Consider the following 12280-nt stretch of genomic DNA (forward strand, 5'->3'; position numbering starts at 1 on the left):
TGAAGCCTTGTGGCTCATTGCACTCTATTGCCATGACTCATCTGTTGGATGTCAACTTGTCAACTTGGTGAACTTCCTAAACTGTTCTAGCTTAACTGAGGAGACAACAAGCCTCAGCTACATGAGGTCTCTCACCAACTCATAAGAAGTAGACACTTAGCCACAGAATGAGAACACATATCACCAGATCAAGGAGCAATACTCAGGCTTGCAAGCTGGCAACAGAGAACATGAACAAGAATGTTTTTTGATAGACTTTTCTCATTATGAATAGAAGGAAAGCATCAGAGCTGACCTGGCAGCATTCTGAGGATTCAAATTACCAAGCACTTTTGACAGGAAAGAATTTCACTGAAAAATAAGTATATGGGAAGAGGATAACCAGTGTCAGTAACTAAGTTTACTTCTGGGCTTCTTCAAGCATTATTTTGCTTTACGAAATAAAACCCATAAAATATGTTAAAGGATCAGCACATGGAAAAATGGGTCAATACAGTTGTATGCAGAAATTATTCTTTTTTTTTTTTTTTTTGGCTGGTAAGTAAGTATTTTATTTAGAGGATTAAGTTTACAGATTTTTTTTTATATCCAATAATAATAAATAATATAATTTCTTTATAATTCACTTCTCTTTCCCTCCAAATCAGGGCACTTTCTTCTACTTGGATAAAATCCAAAGGCACAAAATACTTTTCTATGAAACACCCCAGCTGTGTGGGCTGTTTTTCACATCCTTTCTCCCTAATCAGACCAACACAGGTATGCTTTCACCAAAGTCTAGCTTGTATCTTTCCAAACTTCTTTGTGCATCTTCAAAGGTGTACACCCTGAAATTGTTAGCAATGTTTAGACACCTCAGTTCATATGTGCACTGTGAGTTTTCATGTAATTTCCTTTTTTTGTACATACACCATAAAATATCGAGGTGATCTCTCAATTTACTGCAGAGACAGATGGAACTAATCCTTAATATGAAGAAATCTTGCTACTTGGAGTCTCACAGCAGAATACAATGCTCTGCTGTTACCTAAGACTTCTCTTCATCTTACCTTTTTTATTTCAGATCCACAAAGCAAATTAATTTTTGGGGGTTACTTATAAGTATTTTTTGGGGTAAACAAAGAATTCACATATTTTCTAGGAAAAAATATTTTGTAAAAGGCAGTATAAAAAATTGCCAAAAGTCTTCCAGCTGACACAAAAAGCTGCACTATAATTTTCAATGATTAATCCTATACTATCATGACACTCAGCCAGAAAGAATATAAATTACTTCTATTTACAGTTAGAACTTTGTTTTTTTGATTATGGAGAGCATATTTACTTTTACTGAGTAAGCAGCAGAATTTTTAACAGGGCCTTCTTATTTGTTCAGAGATTTTCCCTTTGGAAAATGAAAACAAGTGCCAGAGGGCCTGAAAATTTATTTCTTCAGTCTGGTTTTGCTTCAGCAGCAGCTTTAGTAGATTTAAATTCTTTGAATGTTTGCACCCCATGGGGTGTAGCATCGTCTATATTTCGATAGAAGAAAGTAACATAACAAGACATATACCTATTGCACCATTAAGATGGACTGGGTGTGGTGCAATGGACACTTTTGCTCAGACAGGAAGTGATAGGAGTCACAGTCCTGACTTTTTAAGGAAGCTTTGCCTGAATGTGAAGGCATGGATTCAAAATGCGAGCAGAAGAGTTGTAAATAACAGTATGCATTGCTGACAGATAGAACATCCAGTAATCAAAATCCTAGCACACATCTACCTGAGATTTTTTTCAGGACAACCAGATCTGGGAGATTTACGTTAGATATAAGGAAGAAATTCTTTACTATCGGGGTGGTGAGGCACTGGAACAGGTTGCCCAGAGAAGTCATGGATTCCCCATCTCTGGCAGTGTTGAAAGCCAGGTTGGACAAGGGCTTTGAGCAACTTGGTCTACTGGAAGGTATCCCTGTCCCTGGCAGGGGGTTGGAACTAGATGACCTTAAAATCCTTTCAAACCCTAACCATTCTATGTTTCTATTCAATGGTGATTAAATTCTGATCAGTCACAGAGGTGGGACAGGATAGAGATAAATCAATATTCTGAAGGGTATTATGAAACACACCAAACTCTAGCACACTCGTAGGAAGAACTCAGGGAGGTGGGGAGAGGTGCAAAACCTGATGTCCCTTGTCCTCCATGTTACTGCAAGTAATCCTTAATATACTGCTTATTAATCACTTAATAAAATTGTGGTGGTGATGGACAAGACCACTGTTTTTGGTTTGATATGTCTTTTTTTTTTTTTTTCTTTTAATTTGTTGCTAGGAGTACCTGCCATTCACTTCCGCATTATTTTTTTTCTCCCAATGAAAACACGTCTTTTCTCTAAATAGGCTTTTATGGAGTGTTAAATGCAGAAACCAGTAAAAAGTTTGTCCCAGTAATCTGGTGTTATTATCTTTTGACTGAATTTTGATTCTTTAAAATATGTAGGGTTTTTTTAATCACCAGTTGAGTGAAATCTCAGCATTGTGTAAATAGCTGCCATTCATATTAGGAATAATAAAAAACCTGAAAAGGTCTTTGCAGCCTAAAGAAGAAAGCTTCTTACTAACTGGATTAATTTTCCTTAGAAAAGTACGCATAAAAGTCACCTATCAAAGATAAAATTACTATTCTCATTTCAAACCCATCTATAATATGTAATCTTGTGTTTTAGTCAGGTCTTCGAGAGTCTTCCACTCTCATTTTCAAAAGATATCCGACAACTGTATACATTTATTAAGTCTGTTTGGATTTGTCTTACTGGAATTTAATTTAAGAAAAATCATTAAGTTGACTTTCTTTAGGAAGTCTGCGGAAATTGCTTTAGGATCCCTTTTAGGATAGAATATCTTAAAGTAATTATCTCTTGGAGGTATTCCCATGTCGTTCTTTTCTATGATTAATATAATTCATATCTGATTAGATGTTATTAGGCATTTTGGCTTTCTGCCAAAATGGGAAGAGTAGGAAATAGACATCTACATGTGTGAAGTCAGAATCATACCAAAGTATCCAACGTAAAGTCCTGCTGGGGTGGTGTTTGCCATGAATACTTATTGGGGAGGGAACCCCATCTCGTCACTCATGGAGCCTGAAAAGTGTCAAATTCTGGTTGCTTATCACAACATGAGTTCCCATGTAACTCTGGCCAGATAGGGCTAAGCTAACACCTGTATGCACATACAGAAGAATAACCATTTAAAGTAAACAGGACTATGTTTCATTTTGCTGTATTCTGACTGGGATATATTTCCAGTTACAATGTCCATAATTCTAGCATTAAAAGACAGGCCTTAAACCAGGAGTAGTTTTCTGGAAATACTTATGCAAATCATTTTGTGTTTAAAAACCATGTAGCAAAGAAGACTGGTAGGAAATCTAAGGATACTCTTGGCATAACAGTGCTCATTGCTGAGCTGGATAGGCAGCAAACCTCTGAAACCCAGTGATACCAGAACCAGTGCTTTCTACTAACTTGCTTCCTCTCACACCTTCTTTACTCAGAAGAACCAATGCCAACCAATGTTGTAGTTTAATCATCCCTGCCAGAGAGATGCAAACACAGATCAAGTAAATTTCTCTCACATAAGTTAAAAAGAGTTATATTTTTCAAGGACTGTAAGAACCCTAGTAAGAAATGATAATGTGATCATAGAGTATATTATAACAGTCGAGACTGGAAGCTGAAGGTAAGCAAATTCAGTACTGAATAAAATCTTGGTTTCTGTGTCTTATTTAAAAATTACTTCAGGAGGAGAGGTGTGTGAGGTAAAACGTTAAGCCTGCTAGTACTGAAATTACTCCAACTTGGCATATAGAAATCTGGAGGGTCAAATTCTTCTAACTAGAATAAATCATGATGCGAGTAATTTCAACTCAAACTATATAATTAACTCAAATTATATAATTAGCTGCTGAGTACATATGGTGTCCAAGAAGACCCACAAAGGGCAAAAAGTCATAAGAAAGCTAGGTTTATGATACGGATTGCTTACATAATAGTTTTCAAATATATTGTTGCAAAAGTTTCACATAATTAGAGAAGCCTCTGACAGCTTGGGATGGTACATAATACATCAAAATGATGAATGCTTTTAACATTGAAAAAGGGCTGTTCATACCCTTCTTTCTTGATGTAACTAATATTTTGTATGAGAAAATTTAGGAGGAAATATTACTATTTTTTTTTTTTTTGAGGAAAGGCTTGGAGCTCAGTCCATTGCTCCTCCAAATTTCTGAAGAAAGAAGAGCAATTATCTCCTTGTCCTAGCATTTATTGTTATCTTGCAGTCTTTAAAACAATCAGCTACATTAATGGTTACACTGTAAGACCACAAATAACTTTGTGCTTTAGGTGTGGAAAGCAAAATGAAAACACTTCGATTATCTATTCTATGATTTGATTATATTCTACGATCTCTCTCCCCCCAAACTACAGGCAGGTTCCTATGAAATATCATCATCATATCTCTCCTGCATATATGCAGCTTGTTACTCTTGTACCAGGCAGTGATACACTGGATTGCCCAAACTACTGTAATTGCACCCTCTATGTATAAAGACTATGATGCTCAAGTAACATACCAATGGAGAGTATGCTACAAAGCAGGGAGGTAAAGAAGAAAAAACTTCAGGAAAGAGATAATGAGTGAGGGGAGAGGGGGTAGAGAAGGACAACCTGTCTGTCTGAGCAGAACTTAATTTTGCTCAAACTTTTGTGAAAATGTGCCAAGAATATTGTGACTAAAGAGGATGAAAAATAGGATTACCCTTTTCTTAAATCTACTGTTCTGTAGTCTGATGCCTTTCTCTCCAAATGCTTCTTTAAATGAGAAAAACATAATGCGTTTGAAGTTAGAGAGATACTGAATTTCTCAGTTAGTTGTGTAACAAAAGTTAGTAATTTCATCTGTTTGTTAAGTGCTTTGGGAGTTCTTGTCAGCAACACAATTGCACCCAGGTCTTGTCCTTTTCTCCTTATTGTTTCTCTTTCTCCCTGTGGGACAGCCGAATATGCTGTTTAAGGTCCACTTCTTGATTTTACCTTTGCATTTTCACTGAAGTTTTTACACTTGAATCACTTGTCCCTCTGTCTTGCAGTGTTGTTCACCTGCTATGTGCTGCTTTGATTTCTATTAAAAATACCCTGTTCTTTTCTGAAGGTCTTGACAGATTGTCTGCTGATGCTCCACTTCAAGCATTCTGTTGAAGGCACTAACTTGAGAGTGCATCCTCCTTGTAAACCCAAGCTTTGTCGAGAGATCTAGCAAGTACAGCTGACATTTCAGCCATGGGCCAATGAAGTGATTTATTGATGCTTCTTTCCGTTTCTTCCCTCCTGCTCTGTGTGCGTACTATCTTTCAGACAGACTTGTCCAGAAGTTGTGCTATTTTGTCTCCTGCTTCCCATCTTCACTACTGCCCATGTTCTCACCATTAAACTAAAACAGTATTGTAGCAGTAATACTATTACAGCTTAATAATAATTGAACAGACTCCCTCCTTTCCCAGAAGAGCTCTTGGTGCCATATAAGACACTAAGAAATAAGCATCTTTAAACAGATAATAATAGATATTAAATTAGTGAGATTTAAGAAAGCAAAATATTTTGGGTTTTGGTCCAATGTATTTTGATTGTATTTTGGTCCAATACATAGGACCTTGTCAGGTCTGACAATCATTCCCTGTCAGACAATTGGGCCAGAGCCCCCCATTGATAGCACAGCAATTTTATTGCCTTCTAATGAATAAGTTGTAATTCATTCCAATATATAAAAGATTTTATCTAGGATTTGTGTGAAAACCAAAAGCATATTACTGGTAAGCTAACACCCAGCAAAATGATAATACATACTCTGGCACTGTTAAGTTATAATATTCTAAACCCTCTCTGTACTTTTATTAACACAGACTGTTAAGTGTGGTAATCAAAGCAAATAAAACCTAATATTCAGGTCTTGCAGACATTTTAAGATGCTAAGTCAGTCTGCCATTTAAATTATTGATTTTCCTGGTGGTGCCTTACTCTGTTAGATCATACATACTGTCAGGAGAAGTTCACAGGATGGCTGAATTTCCTGCTCAAGGCAGCCCAAATGGGTGGTGCCTTATTCCAATCTATACCCTGCCTGCCTTCTTTGCTGCTACCCTTGCATCCCCTTGAAGCTCATCTGCCCTCACAGGAAGGTGATTCAGCTTTTTAAAGCAATAGAAAAAGCACTCAGCAGCTAGTGCTTGGCTGTCTTGTGAAACTTCAGCCTAAGGTTATTTCATGAATTGGCAAGTATAACAGCATACACGGAAGACTGCCAAGTAAGCATCAAGTGGCAACAGAACTAGAAATTTAATCGTAAGAAAATTTCTTATAAGACAATTAAAATTAATATTGCCCTATCAAACTGCAAAAAGATACATGTTTAGTAGGCCTCCCCTGCCTCATAAAGAGAATCACAACAAAAGAACAACAAAAAAAAAATTACAAAAAATCTTTTGAAAGACAAAACATTTCAAAACTGAAGGGAAAACCATTTTGTGCATGAAAACATTCTTCAGTATTTCAGCAGACATTATGTGCCTCATATTAGCTCCACTGTAAAGCAACCGGAAAAAAAAAAGCGCTTTTTCTCAAGAACTAACAAAGGTATATCTCCTGCCATACATTCTGGTTTTGGCTGGATAAGTCAGCAAAGATTGGGTGTCCAAGCAGGTAGATAAAGACACTAAATACAAATAGGAATTGTCCTGGGTTCAGCAGTAGCAGTCATTTTCCTTCTTCTTAGTAGCTGGTGCAGTGCTGTCGTTTTGACTTTCAGCCTGGGAACAGCGCTGATAACACCGATGTTTTTAGTTGTTGCTCAGTAACATTTACTCTGACCAAGGACTTTGTGAGTCTCATGCTCTGCCAGGAAGGGGAGAAGCAGGGAAGGAAGCAGAGACAGGACATTTGACCCAAACTAGCCAAAGGGATATTCCTTACCACAGCACATCATGCCCAGTATATAAACTGGGGGCAGTTACCCAGAAGGGTTAGATCATTGCTCGGGTCTGGCTGGGTATCAAGTGGTGAGCGGTTGTATTCTCTTCCCTTGTTATTTCCCTTATCATTACTATTATTGGTGGCAGCAGTAGTGGTTTTGTGTTATAACTTAGTTACTGGACCGTTCTTATCTCAGCCTGTAGGAGTTACATTCTTTTGATTCTCCTCCCCATCCCTCTGGGAGCAAAGAGAAGAAAAAGAACGGGGCGGAGCTAGCAAGTGGCTGCGTGGTTCTGAGTTAGCTGTTGGGCTTAAACCACAGCAGTACTTTGTGGCATCCAACATGGCGAACGAAGGGTTGAGATAACAACAGGTCTGACCAGAGTGTGTTTAATTGTATTTGTGATAAGCATTTGTTGTTTTGGATTAACAGTCATTCATCACAATGCTGATTTGTTGGCTCTTAAAGTTGTTGCTCTTGATCTTGGAGTTTCAACATGTCATACCTTACTTTCAGCCAGTATTTGCTGGTTTAGTGTTTATAGGCTGGGGGGCCTGGGGTAAGGTTCTTATTTCTCTGTACTTTATGGTAATGATTTGTAATACAATAGACTTATTGATCATGAAACTGATCTGGCTTGCTTTCGCAGTGTGGTCATCACCTCTATACTTTGGGAGGTATATAATGGAAGTGTTTAGCAATTACACATCATTTTTCTCCTCGTCAGGTGGTCAACCCATGAAGGAGACATTCCCTTACGTTCCCAGCTCCCCCACCAGAGCATTTACAACATCATTTGAGAGTTCTGAAGGTTTTAAATGGCCTTTGGGTACCCCCGAGACCTGCCTGCTGATTGTGACGGGGATCACCATGTTGGCAAGCGTACAGTGTGTTCTACCCGTGCCCATTTTGTCTGATCTCAAAAGTTAAGCAGAGTCAGGTTTGGGTCTTGTCCGGGGTCAGACGACGATATAGGGGGACAAAGAGATTTTCCCCAAGGTTGCACAGCCATGAGTGGCAGGATGTGTGGGATAGTATGGGCAAGTATCTAGGCCAGTAGGCCCCTCCAGTGCTTTTGAACTTCATCACTGAACAAATGCAAAATCCAGAAAAACTAGTAAAACACTTAAATGAGGTGTGTTGTCATCCTGTTCCTACCAGAGACATCTTCTTCCCTTTGAAGGTACTGGATAGTGTTGAACAGGGCTCTGTAAGCATAGGCCAAGCCCCAGCACACTGATGTGATTTGTCCCTCTCTGGTATGACCAGGATGACAACACACCTCATGTGCTGATCAGGTGGCCTGGCACATCAGTCCCACAGAAGTATAAGGTTCTAGTAGATACCGGTGCACAGGGTATCCTGATGGCATCAACTGTCAATGAGTGGAACCCATTTATATTTCTGGAGTGACAGGAGGATCCCAAGAGTTGACTGCACTGAAGGCTGAAATCAGCCCGACTGAGGAAGTGTCAAAAACACCCCATTGTGACTGGTTCAGAGGTTCCATGCATCCTCAGCATAGACTACCTCAGGAAAGGGTACTTCAAAGACCAAAAAGGGTATCGATGGGCTTTTGGTATTGCTGCTTTGGAGACAGAGGAAATTGAGCAACTGTCCACCTTGCCTGGTCTCTCAGAGGATCCTTCTGTTGTGGGGTTGCTGAAGGTCGGAGAACACCAAGTGCCAATTGTGACCACAACAGTACACCGGCGGCAATATCAGACCAGCCAAGACTCCTTGATTCCCATCCATAAGCTGATCCATAGACCGGAGAGTCAAGGAGTGATCAGCAGGACCTGCTCACCCTTTAACAGCCCATATGGCCAGTGTGAAAGTCAGACATAGAATGGAGACTAACAGTAGACTACTGTGGCCTGAATGAAGTCACACCACCACTGAGTGCTGCCGTACCGGACATGCTAGAACTTCAGTACGAATTAGAGTCAAAGGCAGCCAAGTGGTATGCCACGATTGATATTGCTAATGCATTTTTCTCAGTTCCTTTGGCAGCAGAGTGCAGGCCACAGTTTGTTTTTATTTGGAGGGGTGTCCAGTTCACTCAGAACCGACTGCCCCAGGGATGGAACCACAGCCCTACCATCTGCCATGGACTGATCCAGACTGCACTGAAACAGGGGCAAGCTCCAGAACACCTGCACTACATTGATTACATCATTGTGTGGGGCAATACAGCAGAAGAAGTCTTTGAGAAAGGGAAGAAAATAATCCAAATCCTGCTGAAAGCCAGTTTTGCCATAAAACAGAGTAAGGTCAAGGGACCCGCACAGGAGATTCAATTTTGGGGAATGAAATGGCAAGATGGACGTCACCAGATCTCCACAGATGTGATCAACAAGATAACAGCAATGTTTCCACCAACTAATAAGAAAGAAACACAAGCTTTCTTGGGTGCTGTGGCGTTCTGGAGAATGCACATCCCAAATTACAGTTCAATTGTAAGCCCTCTCTATCATGTGACCAGGAAGCAAAATGATTTTAAATGGGGCCCTGAGCAACAACAAGCCTTTGAGCAAATTAAATGATAGTTCATGCAGTAGCCCTTGGAGTAGCCCGGACCGGGCCAGATGTTAAAAATATACTGTTTGCCATAGTTGGGGAGAACGGTCCTACCTGGAGCCTCTGGCAGAAAGCTCCAGGGGAAACTCAAGGTCGACCCCTTGGCTTTTGGAGTCAGGGATACAAAGGATCTGAGGACAGCTATACCCCAACTGAGAAAGAGATACTGACAGCCTATGAAGGGGTTCAAGCTGCTTCACAAGTGATTGGCACAGAAGCACAGCTTCCCCTGGCACCCTGGTTGCCTGTACTGGGCTGGATGTTCAAAGGCAGGGTCTCCTCTATGCATCATGCAACCGATGCTACATGGAGTGGGCTGCACTAATTATACAACAATCTAAAATTGGAAATCCCAGTCATCCAAGTCATCCATGACTTCTTCTAGAAGTTATCACGAATTGGCCAGAGGGCAAAGATTTTGGAATGTCACCAAAGGAGGAGGTGATGTGTGCTGAAGAGGCCCCACCATATAACAAACTGTCAGAAAATGAAAAGCAGTATGCCTTGTTTACTGATGGGTCCTGCCGTATTGTGGGAAAGCATCGGAGATGGAAGGCAGCCGTATGGAGTCCTCGACGACAAGCTGCAGAAACTGCTGAAGGAGAGGGCAAATCGCATCAATTTGCCGAGGTGAAAGCCATCCAGCTGGCCCTGGACATTGCTGAATGAGAAAAGTGGCCAGTACTTTATCTCTACACTGACTCAGGGATGGTGGCAAATGCCCTGTGGGGGTGGTTGCAGCAATGGAAGCAGAGCAACTGGCAACACAGAGGTAAACCAATCTGGGCTGCTGCACTGTGGCAAGATATCGCTGCCCAGGTGGTGAAGGTACGCCATGTAGATGCACATGTACCCAAGAGTCAGGCCACTGAGGAACACCAGAACAACCAACAAGTGGATAAAGCTGCTAAGATTGAAGTGTCTCAGATGGATTTAGATTGGCAACATAAGGGTGAATTATTTTTGGCCCGGTGGGCCCATGACACTTCAGGCCATCAGGGCAGAGATGCAACATACAGATGGGCTCATGATCAAGGGGTGCATTTAACAATGGATGCTATTGCTCAGGTTATTCACGACTGTGAAACATGCGCTTCAATTAAGCAACCTAACAGTTAAAACCTCTTTGGTATGGAGGACGATGGCTGAAGTACAAATATGGGGAGGCCTGGCAGACTGATTATATCACACTCCCACCAACTCGCCAAGGCAAGCGCCATGTGCTTACCATGGTGGAAGCAACCACCGGATGGCTGGAAACATATGCTGTGCCCCACGCCACTGCCCGGAACACTATCCTGGGCCTTGAGAAACAGATTTTGTGGTGACACAGCACCCCAGAGAGAACTGAGTCAGACAATGGGACTCATTTCTGGAATAACTTTATACCTGCAGTGCCAGCTGTAGTGCAGATATATTTAAGCCACCTGTTTTGTTTAATTTTGGTTTAATGTGAACATGTGTTGAAACACCATATATCTTCTGAGTATGATTTCAGGTTTCAGGCATGCTGCATTTGCAATCACACCATAGAAGCTTGTCATATATTCAGGCCATAGTCAAGGGAGGGGATTTTTAAGTACTAACAACAGTGTTATGTTATTTCCTTTGTTTCAGACAGTGAAGAGTGGCTTTTCTAGGAAGTCTTTCTTCCTGTTTCTAGCAGGAGTGTTTTGTAACAATTCCATTGTGGTAATGTTCACAGAGCCTGTGCTTGCCAAATCTTTTGTATTAGGGTTTGTAATCTTAATACTAAACATTAATACTTAATCTTTCAGTATTAAATGCTAACAACCCTTGTTAATAAGAGGTTAAACAGCATGTGTGTGTATTAAACACAAAAAAACTGTGTTTGCCAAAATCAAATCATGTTTAAGATTAAGACCGCCACCAGCAGGATTAAACAGCAACAGGAGAACTTTTAAAAGACCTTTGAAACAAAGAATAAAGAAACCTTAAAAAAAGTATAAAAGAAGTATGAAAATTCATAACAGGAGGCAGAGACCTTGGAGTGGAAACAGAAGACACCAGAACTCTTTTTGACACTGCCAGAAGTTGACCCATCAACATCACACCTTTGTCTCAACCAGCAAGAGCAGCTTCCCCACAGCTTCCCCACTGGACACCACTGAGAGCTGTCTGCTCTCAGCTTGAATAGCAACAGTGTGGGCTGCAACTAGCAAGCACCCACACGTTGGGTTTTGTCTGTACACATGGACACCCCGGGATGCTTTCTCACCAACCTGTGGATTGATAGGTTGTAGAGAGCAGCACAGATACACACAAATCTAAAGCAATCATGTATCCTTATAGGACATGTGCAAGTAGGGTAACCCATGTTTCCAAAAAAGTGATGGCACTTGTAACACACACACACGTTTTGAGGAATGGATGGGTGTGATGGTATCTCTGTGAATGTGTGACTCTGTGTGTTTGTGATAAGAAACTTTGGAGACTGGTTATTAAAAACGTTCAGAAATTTGTAGGTGCTTAATAGAATTTTGAAAGAGTCTAGTACGGTGAATTATATGTTGTATTACTGACATGGACCCTGAAAATACAGTTGGTTGCTGGTTAGTTTTTAATAAATCCATAATCTGCTTCTATCCTTATTCAGTTTAAATAAAGTAAACTGAGATTTTCTGTATGACATAATTTTTCATTAATTTTCCTCTTAACTGGCTGAGTTTACT

Source organism: Lathamus discolor, chromosome 2 (assembly GCF_037157495.1).
Source record: "Lathamus discolor isolate bLatDis1 chromosome 2, bLatDis1.hap1, whole genome shotgun sequence".
Classification (NCBI taxonomy): domain Eukaryota; kingdom Metazoa; phylum Chordata; class Aves; order Psittaciformes; family Psittacidae; genus Lathamus; species Lathamus discolor.